Here is a 10988-nt window from a genome sequence, read left to right on the forward strand (position 1 = left end):
CAGTATACAAAAGAGTGCAGGGAATCTGTCCACACACTAAGACCAAGGAATCCAGCTGAGGGCCTGGATCCCACAACAATGTCCTACATGAGTTGAGCTGAATACCCAGAGCTCATAACAATGCCTCCCATGAATCCAACTGGAGGCCCAGAACCCATGACAACGTCTCATGCACACCTGTTTCACGGATCTGCTGTGAAGGCCCAAAGGTCAGTGGTGGAATCTACAAAGTCTGTGCCAGCAGGATGAAGGACCTGTGCTAGCAGGCTGAGGGATCTTCACTGGAACCAGGAAGCGATGCTCAGAAGAACCAGAGCTCCCCCAAAACGTACCACAGCCGTCGTCGGCAACAGTGAGGTCCCAAGCTCCTCCGTTGATCAGGATGGCCGAGTTCCCATCAGGGAAGCCAACGCAGCAAGCTTTTCCTGGAGGCCGGCAGTGCACCATCTTCCCCTCCGGAACCAGGAAGCGATGCTCAAAGTGAGGACCAGAGCTCTCCAAAGTGAACTGAAGCCATTCTCAGTGCCAGCGAGGTCCCCAGCTCCTCGGAGGATGAAAACAGCCAAGTTCATCAGGAAAGCCAGCTCCCTACAGCCTCTCTCAGTTCCCAACAGCCTCTCCAGCTCTTCTCCAGGTCTGCCTCTTATGCTGCTGGCAACAGTCCTCAGGTGGGCCTCCCACATCCAGCATCACTCACTCGGTTCAGCTGGGGGTTACAAGTTGACCACCAGTTATCAATCTACTACAACCATAATTATATCTTGAGCATAAATATGAATTATTTCTTAATGTAAAGAAGGTCTGAAAAGAACACTTTTTCTTCTTTTTACAGTATGATTTTAGTTGTAAAAGAACATCATAATTAATATTTCCCTTTGCATTCTATTTTGGCTCTCAAGGGTAGGTAGGCCACACACATATGCAGAAAACTATTAAATGGCTCTTTTTTAATGTGTAAGGGTCAAACATCATCCAATGGTTAAAGATGCACTCTAAAGGAGTAAGAGACTTCAACTGTGAATATCCCATGTCTGAAATACAAAAAGAAATAGTTTTGGCATCCCCTCCATATTTCTAATTGATCTTTATACCCTCAGGTAAATTTCACTCCAGAGCAGGTGAATGCCATCTGGAGAGAGCAGAAGACAAAATCTGACCAGCCTATCCACCTTCAAACTGGTGTGCAATTTTATCATCTCAGAAAGCTCATGAACTGTGTACTTACTCCTATCGGACATTTATAGGCACAAGTTACAATTGGTCTGGTGACAGGAATGTCTAAAGAAGGAAGCATAACTTTGTAATAAACTATTATTTTTTATTCTTTGGAAGAGGGCTTATCTAAAAAGGTGAGCTGGAAGTAGAGCACTTTTCCTGTTGTGCTGTGAATGAAATAACCTCTGGAGATAGATAAAAGAGACAGTTGACTTGCAAAATTTCACCCTGGGTTCTAGGGCAAAGAAATCCCCAAGACACTTGTGTCATCCATCTAATCACCAAGGCAACCTTCCCTAGCAGCAGGACAAAGCTATGTTTTATTTAAATTTTTGAAGCTCACAGATTAAACACATTTATCATCTAGAAATCACATTTTACATGCTGATAAAGGTACGTTAGTTAAGGCTGACTAGAATCTCTTTCATACTCTCAACATATGTAAGGCACAAATAGGCATTCCCTGCTAGCTGCTGTGGAATGTACATTGTTGTAAGCTGAAGGGAGGGATAGTTAAGTGGTTCAACTGAAAAGATTAGGGAGAATTTCTAGTTTACTAGCAGAGAGATAGGCATGATAGGTAAGTGGAGATTTTTCAGTGGTCAGGAGCCAGTTTCTACCAAAGAACCTTTGGCTATTCACCAGATGATAGCCCTGGTCATGACTCCCACAGTTTTTCTGTTTCTATTGGTCCATACAACCAGAGATCGGTCTCCAGAAAGGAATCCAGTTGTCTCTCTGGTCATCATTCCATCAACCATTGGCTTCAGTGGGGATTCACTAAAGACATGCTGGGGAAACCTGTCCTCTGCTTTAGTGGCAGCTATTCTAAGAGTGTTCAACTAGCTGACAGAGTCACCACTGTTTGTCACAGTTCTATAAGTGATAGTTAAAAGTCTGGGCAAGATCATTACCTAGCACTTTATAAGTTTACAGTAAAGGTTTTAAAGTTCACAACTTATTATCAAAGTATTTTTCTTATACACATAACTGATAGCTAGACCTCGGAGAATAGGAAAGGTCAGAGATCCTCCCTTAAGTTTTGGTCCCATTAGTGTGCTGTTTTGGAAAAAGCGCCTTCTGGTGTCACGCAGAAGTCAGTTTTCTCTATTGTGTCTCAGGTTCAGCCTCCCAAGGGAGACTTGCCCAGAACACTAAGCCAGGGCATGGCTTTTATGTGTGTTCTCATGGACTGGCAAAATTCTGATGCCTCATCTGACCCAGAGATGGGGTATGTGTTTCTCCTCTAAGGTGACTTCCCTGTCTTTTGTGTTAGCAAACACTCATCTGCTATGGGCTTCACTTAGTTGGAACAGTCTAGAGTTCTTTTTTTTAAAAATTTTACATGCCTCTAAAAAGGAAAATATAAAGAGGTAGGAAAAGATTAGTAGTAGGGCCAAAGAAAGGAAAATGAAACAGAATAAGTTTGATATTTCCTCTAGAGTGTAGAGGAGGATCAGAGCCAGTCTGTCCCAGTGAAACCTGTCCTCCAGCTCTTAAGAATGGCCACTGACCTAATGTCATTTAGTTGGTGGAAGGACTGCTGTGTTTTATTATATAGGCATGTATACTTTCTAAGTTTGAGCTAGGTTTAAAAAGACCCATTTTACAGAAGTTTATATTAAAGTCCACTAAGGGGCATTCTAACGTTACTCTCTCTAGTGCTATTATCTAAAGTCAAGCAAGAAATACCAGTAAATTTAGCAACTAATTCAAATGCAACATACACACACACAAAAAAAAACCCAGAAATAAAATGTCCCATTAAAGAAATATCATAACCTTATAACCTTCCCATGTTTTAACTTAAGATTTATCAACATTTTAACAAAACTATATAAGAGACAAAGCTTAAGCAATTATAAGCAATGGACAAGGACATATGAAAATTTGAAGCATAAAAATTTTTTACCTAAAGGGGTCTCAATCCAGAGTCTATGAAACAAAACCAAACTCTTACCTCTATCCAATGATCTCAGTAGAAGACCTCCAAATGATATAGGGGGAAGGAACTCCCAACCTGAAAGATATCAGAGACAAATTTGTGTTCTCTAAAATTGAAGAATGAATTTTAGGAACAACGGAGGTTAAGAGCAGAATATATATTTGAGGGAAAGAAAATGTCTGTCTGAGAGAGGGACAGAAAGGGGCCCGAGTGGGTTGCCTTTATGTCAACTTTGAATATTAACAAAAAATTTAAAAAACTTCACTGTATGTGTTGTGTACCTTCAATCTTTCATAAAAAGAGGTTATTTAAAAATCTACACATTAGAAATATACAATTCCTTTACATAGTATACCTGAAATTACCATGGATTATAAAGGCAGAAATATAGTCATGGTATTTTAGTTTGAGTTTACCACGATCAACACAAAAGAAATGCTCATTTTTGTAAGTGACATCATTTGTAGCACAAATTGGTGATTTTACATCTGGATAGTTTGCTTCACAAACAGGGTCAATGGGATAATATATTTTGTATGAACGCTGCCAATATCAAATTGCATAGAAGTAAAAAATAATGATTTTTCTCCCACCTGTTCCTTGCTTGTCTCTTCCACCCCATATATGAATAACATCAAGTCTTATTAGTCAATTCATCTTTGTAAGGATTTCCTGTATTCAGTACTTCCGCTATGTCTATTCCTTTTTCTGAGTACGGTTTTCCCAAACCCATCCCATAGCTCTTAACATCATTATCATTATAATATCTTTGCCTAATCACAAATGGAAAGTTTCATTTAACATTGGTGTCCCAATCCTAGTAACTCATTGCGAGAAGTTTGTGAGTAGAGATACATCAATATTTGGGAACTTCTAGAGGACAGTGCTTAGTGGAGCTATTAAGAACTGTGCTTCTGCATTGTGAGTGGGAACAAGTCCTAAACTTACCTCTATTCAGGTTTGTCTTGAGCAAGTTTTACCTAATGCTTGGAGATATATTTACTCAATGCATTTTATTTGACCATAAAATTTAATTTACTGAAATGTATTATCATATGCTTGTGCTATATGGGAGGACGCATATGCCCTGAGAGGTTAAGGTGCATGATAAAGTAGAGAAATCTGCCTCTACTTTACATCTATTAAGTTTTAGATTACTACTGTCAACAGACTGGTCAGATTAGAATGTGAATCCAGAACTGAAGAATTTAAATTTACCTTAGACCACTTAGAATTGTCATGTGACTTGAGAATTCTTGCAAATAAAGAAAAAACACAAATCAAAATAAATAGTTCATGATAGGTATGATTTGACCCACTGAAGCCACTGATTGAATAAAGATATGCAATTTAATTACTTATTTACATAAAAATATACAATGGAATTTATAGCAACAGAATTTGTAGGCGACATTCCTTTCTTAACTACTTTATCTATTTATTCTATACCTTTTTTCACAGTCCTCATTTCATTCAGAAATTTTCTCTATGATTGAGGAGAGAGTAAAATTTGTTTGAGGTTGTTTATATACCCTACAATGTTATTTTCAGTAAGTTACTTGGCTTTTGTTAGACTTACTTTCCTTTTGGTTACGATTGGAATAGCTTTGTGAATTGTTAAGATTGTTGTGGAAGTTAAATATGATATAGCAAGAAATGTATTAGGTGAGTTCCCCAGCAAGATGCTGAATTGAAGGGGCACAGAGGGGCCGGGGATATAGGTCTTCCACACAAGCTCCTGCCTGGCAAACGCAAGGTCTTGAGTTTGATTCTGGTACCAAAAAATATATATATAGAAAGGGCACAGAGGTAATGAAACTGACAAAGTTCCCTAGCTTTCATGCTACTGATTTCATGGACCGTTATCGTGAGAGCTCCTCTGGACAGAGCGGGACCAACTGACTATGAGAGAATGGAATAAGTCAGGACCTGCTTTACTGTTCTTTATATCTCAATAAAATGACATTTAAAATAGAATTTACTCACTTTCCCACTGCAATTTTCCTAAATGAGAAGAGAACTCTTGAATGATGTTTAAAGATATTCCCACAAAGGAAGCAACAAACCTACCGAACTTTACAGGAACAGATTATTCTTATTACACATACACTATGATAAAAAATTTAAAAAGATAGAATATTTTTGTCTAATTCTATAAAATTAGAATGTTTTAGTACATAGACCTAAGAAAAGAAAAATAATGGCCTTTATTCAGTAAAAATAAAATAAAACTAAAGATATACATACTACTTATTATACATAGAATAAGTTCTCAGTGGATCAAAATTTAAACATTAAAAATGAAACCATACAAGAATTGCAATACAATATAACAGAATTCTTCTTTAATTATACAGGAAAGATTTTCTGAAAATGAACCATTAGTCTAAGCATGAAAACAGAAAAGACCAATACATTTTATTATATAAAAATAATTTGAAATAAAAAACACATACAAACAAATTAAACAATATTTGAAGGGCTCATATCTCAAATAAATATGGTCTCTTTAAAATTAAAGGATTGGGTATAATTCAGCTGTTGTGATGTTGCCCATCATGTGTGAGGTCCTAAGTTTGATTCTCATAACACAAAACCAAACAAAATAGAACAAAAATGAAAAGATAAAATTGAGGGAATAAAAATAATGAAACAGTGGCAAAACAAATAATGCATGTACACATAATAATCTGTGAATACCACATCCCCAACAAAAATAGAGAAATGAAACTTCAATCTGTAAAAGATGTTCAACTTCATTCAGGATAAGAAAATTCTAATTAAAATTATATTGAAATGCCATTTCTTATCTATTAAGTTAGCTATTAAAAGTACTTGTACTACTGTTGAAAAGTCAAATTGGTATATTTATAGAATGAAATTTGTCAGCATGAGAAAAACTACATTTGCAGTTACATGTAGCCCATGAACAGAAATTCAAAGAATTTCTCCTGAAAATGGATCTTCAACAATAAAACAATTCATATTAAATTATTAAATCATTAAATTATTTATTGTAGGACTATTTTCAGCTGCAAGATATTAAAGCTACACTATTATTGTCTCTTAGTTCATTGAAATGGAAGGTTTGTGCTAATATCAATTGGAGAAATTTTATGCCCATATCTTGTATTCTCAGTAACTACTCTGAAGACCACAATATGCAATGTATTAGCTATTGTTATTCTCCTTTTATTTTGTTATGAAATTTTGTCTTATACTTTTTCAATAGAATTTATAAAAAAACATATTGAAGCAAACGATGCTCAAATATAGAATATTGGATAGTTTGTTACATTTATGTAGTGAAAGTGTTCTGAGTTAAATAAAAGAGTAAAGAAGCTCCCTTATTGCTTAGGCATACATCGCAACTTCCAAGATATATGGTGAACTGGAAAATGAAAGATGTAAAGAAGTATCTGTAGATCTATAGTATGCTATCTGCATTGTTTTGTTTTGTTTTGTTTGGTGACAAGGTCTCACTGTGTACTTCAGGCTGGCCATGAACTCAGTATGTAGCCCAGGCTGGATTTAAATTCCCAGTAATCCTCCTGCTTCAGCTTCCTGAGTGCTGCAATTACAAGCATGTGCCAACATGTCTGGCTTGTTATCTTTTATGTAAGAAAGATAGAGGTTAACAAAGTCTGTGTGCATATGTTTGAGCAAAAAGAAAGTCAGCAAGCATAAAGGCTGGTGAAACTGATTACACAGAAGATAAAAATGGGGCTGGAGTGGAAAGGATGATAGTACAGGGGCAATGCTAGTTCTCTGAATATAACTTTTTATTCATTTATTTTCACACTCCTTAGCTTCAAAATAATTTTTAATTAACCTTAAAATTTTCTTAATCTATGCGTTATATAAAAAAGTGTTCATTTGTTTTTCATGTTCTAGAGGTCTTTTTAGAGTAACTTCTTTTTCCTATGGTAAGAAATTCTACCTCTCATTGTGTATAATATATTTATTTGTTCAATATTAGGACTTGCAAAAAATGTCTTCCAGAATTAGTATTTCATATTTCTGTCAAAAAGAAAAACCATAACTTAAACTCAATGTATATTTTTTTTTGATCTTTAAAATAAAAATACATAGTTTAAGTGTTGTAGTCAAAGATTACTTGGAATGGTTTCATTCTGTTCATTTTAGTGTGGATATATTTATCTTTAAAAATATGGTTTAGTTTGTTTCTACTTTTATTCCTTGATTTTTGTATATTTTATTAATTAATTTCTTTGTAGGTGAGACATATCATGGTTCCAGAAATGAAGATTACAACCAAAAAAAATGGAATGATATTGGCTTAAAGACAGACACACACATTATAATGGAACAGATTTAAAAATTCAGAGATAGATATATATCCTTATCTTAGTCACATCTGAAAGGCCTGACTTGAATGTTTTGTCTGCCAGCCATTATCCTATCTCTAGTAGTAAATAACAGAGGTTTGATTTTCTTTATAATTGTTGTTGTTTTTTGAGACAAGATCTCACTATCTTGCCTAGGGTGGCCTTGAATTTGTGACTCTGCTACCTAAAGCTCTCTGTAGCTGGGATTATAGTTGGGTGCCACTGCATATAGTTATCACATAGATTTTTATTTTGTATTACCAACTATAAAATATATATCAATGTAACATATACACAAATACTTTTTGTTCTTCACTGGCTTGTTTTCCATTCTGAGATTTTAAGAAACATTTTGAAACCCAGAGGAAAGTGCAACACTTTTCTAGGACAAAACATCATATTAATACTAAACATTGCTTATAATGGAAACATTACAATTCTCTGTGTGCTAGAAAATTTCCTTTGATTGAAAAATGTTTTAATTGAGGAAAAGACTCCACAATTTAAAAAATGGATTTTTCCATTTAGGAAATGTATTGCAATGAGATCTAGTTTAGATTATCAAGCTCAAAGTTTTATATTCCAGCTAACTACTACCAATTCAAAGTCATAAAATGATGCTTTTTCTTTCCTTCCTATAATTTAAGAAAGTCAGATACTCATTTTTTTTCAAACTTCCAAGATTTCTCCCTGGAAAAATCAGTATGTAATGAAATAGAGTATACCAGGAAAAAGATGATTTTTCAGAGAAAGCCACCATTTGAGCTCACTTAGCACTCTCCTTTGGGAAGAGCTGAGCAAATGCTGAAATTGATGAGTTTACCTTTAGTCTGTTACACATTGGACTTTCCAACCATGAGAGGACCCAACCTCCTCGGATCATGTCATTCCTGAATACTTGGTCTTGGTGGTCCCTCCCTGGTGTCAGCTCCAGGGACTCACATGTGAGAGAGTTCATCTGCTCTAAGGAAGGACAGACAACCCACAATATTTTTTCTTCCAGTATCCAACTCAGAATCATAGTCCTGGACTGGAAGAGACGCTAGACTAGACTTTCCATTTCCTTGAATTCCTTACCTGGCTTTACTCTTCCTGTCTTAAAAATTGTAGCCAGTGAGCGTACAGAAAAGTGGAGATTCTTGTTAGAAATGAAGTTTTGCCCCTTTTCACAAGTAGAAAAAACAGTGGAAGGTGTTTGGTGAAAGTGAAAAGGGGAAAAAGCTTCAGAGAGAGGAAAGCTGAAGAGATCTCATCACTGACTTGGACTAAGGGTAAAGGAGGAAAACTGAAGTCTCTCGAATGAGTTGGTTGAATGTGAGCCTGCTGTGCTCATCCTGAAGTCACTGGCAGACTTGAAAAGAGTGGTTCTATGTGTCTGTGGCCAGATACCCGCGGGGGGAGGCCAGCTCCTTGCTTAGCTTGGCATGAGTTTATACTGATGGCTTTTTCTGTGTTTGATCTCTCTCTTGAACCACCCCCAGCACTGTTCCATGCTCCATTAGGCGGGGACAGACCTGCAGGTTCTGTGCTTGTACTTTCTGGTGGCAGATCATGAGGACACAAAGTACTGGCATCTTAAAAATCTGACATTTGCAAAGCAGATTAATGACCTGCCACATTTCGGGCTACTTGGTAAGCTTTATTTCCAAATTCAATACTAACTGACAGTCTTCTCATATTGTTTTACTGCTACTTCTTAGAAATCTTATCAAAATGTTTTTCCATTAGATTTAGGAAGCCCCAGAATCCCAGTCAATAATCTTTCCATGTGGGGAAGCAATAAAACTAAGCATTCACTGGAAAAATTTTATCACACACTTTAAACTTTGCTAGTTAGTACTCTTTTTGTTGCTTTCTATTCCTGTCTCAGCCTTAATCCCATATCTGACATTTATACTTGCTTCTCTATTCTTCCTTCTTTCTTCCAAGATGGGACAAATTCAGTTCTGGTTTCCCTGTTCCAGACATTAGTTGTGGAAAAGGAATTTGAAACTTTCATGCAATGGACTATATAATCTTTATTAGTTTTTGTTTTGTTTTGTTTTGTTTTGTTTTGTTTTTGAGACAGAATGTCACTGTGTAGTTCAGGCTAGGCTTGAGTTCACTATGTAGCCCAGACTGGCCTCAAACTCTCAGCAATTTTCCTGCCTCTGCCTGGCTTAGACTATATAATCTTGATGGACCACTATGGAAAGCTCTTATTTGATGTTGCACTGCTACTTATGCTGCCTGTCCCATACCATTTCTTTCTTTTACCTGTTTTTTTTCCAATTGATCCCATGCCACCCACATTACTTTGAGCGGAAAACTTCATCTTTTCTTAAATGAGTAAGTAAGCATCATGATGGATTAGGCCCACTTTATCTTTTTTCACTTTAAAATACTGGAAATTTTGTTATTTGCTTTTTTCTATTTATTTGCCTGTGTGTACCAGGAATCAAACTTAGGACCTTGAGTTTGCCAGGCAGGTGCTGTGCCCCTGAACTATATCCCCAGCCCTCTATTTTTATCCTTTATCCAGTATCATGGATCTGCTTTTCCACTGACCTGTCTCTTTCTGTCAGCAGCTGGCTATGTGGTTCACATTCTGTATCACATTTATTTCTCACAGCAACCCTTCAGAATACTGCCTGCTAGGTGATTACATTATATGTTCTACAAAGAAAAAGTCCTATTTTTATCCAACTGGACTCTGTAGTCACAATGAAGAAAAGAACTTATTCCAATAATAGGAGTTAAATAAATATGCATAGGAAGAAGAAAGGACAGAAGCTATCCATTTTTGTTTGTTTGCTTACAGCATTCTTAAGTATTGTTTGAAAATCTGTCTTTCCAGATTTACTGGACACTACCTCTACCAGGAAAGAGCCCTCCTGGAATCTTGACTTGAGAAAAGTACTATCTTCAAACCAGTCTTCCTGCATGAATGTCATGTGCCTTCTTTTTGATATGCAGGGTACTTTTTCTGTCCTCTAGGCATCCTAAAAATCTGACATTTGCAAAGCAGATTAATGACCTGCCACATTTCGGGCCATTTGGTAAGCTTTATTTCCAAGGTATATATTCCATGTATTCCTATTTTAGGTATGTATTCCTAAACCTGACTTTGCTGTCTTATTGAAATCTTCCACTGGCACTTCATTTATTTTATTGTGGTGTAACATAGTAAAATGTAGATTAAAAGTAACATTTTACTTTGTATAATAGAAATTAACTAGCACAGTTTACTTTAGGATAAACTTATTCTTCTTTACTCTTTAACAAATACACATTCGCTGGCATACTTTTCATACTAAGTTCTTTCTCTGCACATTTATTTTGTATAGTTTCATGTTTATTTGTTGATAGTTTTAATCATTACTGATCTCTCTTTTATAGACAAAACTAAGAAATAAAAGCTTGTGAATTTCCTTATAAACCTCCCTCCCTTGCTGGCAGCCCCAGCTGCTTGGTAACCACTTTTCTTTTTTTTTTTTTTT

The 10988-nt window shown here is 36.0% G+C and overlaps 1 protein-coding gene across 3 annotated transcripts in view; it reads left to right on the top strand.

Annotated features, from left to right (window-relative positions):
* The first annotated feature begins 8964 nt into the window (after nt 1–8964).
* The window catches only part of LOC102007544 (seminal plasma acrosin inhibitor A1-like), a 44212-nt gene continuing 42188 nt past the window's right edge, over nt 8965–10988 (top strand). Inside the window, exons 1-2 of one of the 3 annotated variants that reach the window (XM_013512383.1) lie at nt 8965–9141; nt 10346–10547. The gene's annotated coding sequence lies outside the window, so the exon portion shown is untranslated. Of the gene's footprint in view, nt 9142–9962; nt 10548–10988 lie in introns of those variants that run through there. The other 2 variants (XM_013512384.1, XM_005380645.2) reach the window with 2 other exon arrangements.

This window comes from Chinchilla lanigera, unplaced genomic scaffold, assembly GCF_000276665.1.
Source record: "Chinchilla lanigera isolate Chin_1 unplaced genomic scaffold, ChiLan1.0 scaffold00014, whole genome shotgun sequence".
In the NCBI taxonomy this organism is placed as follows: Eukaryota; Metazoa; Chordata; class Mammalia; order Rodentia; family Chinchillidae; genus Chinchilla; species Chinchilla lanigera.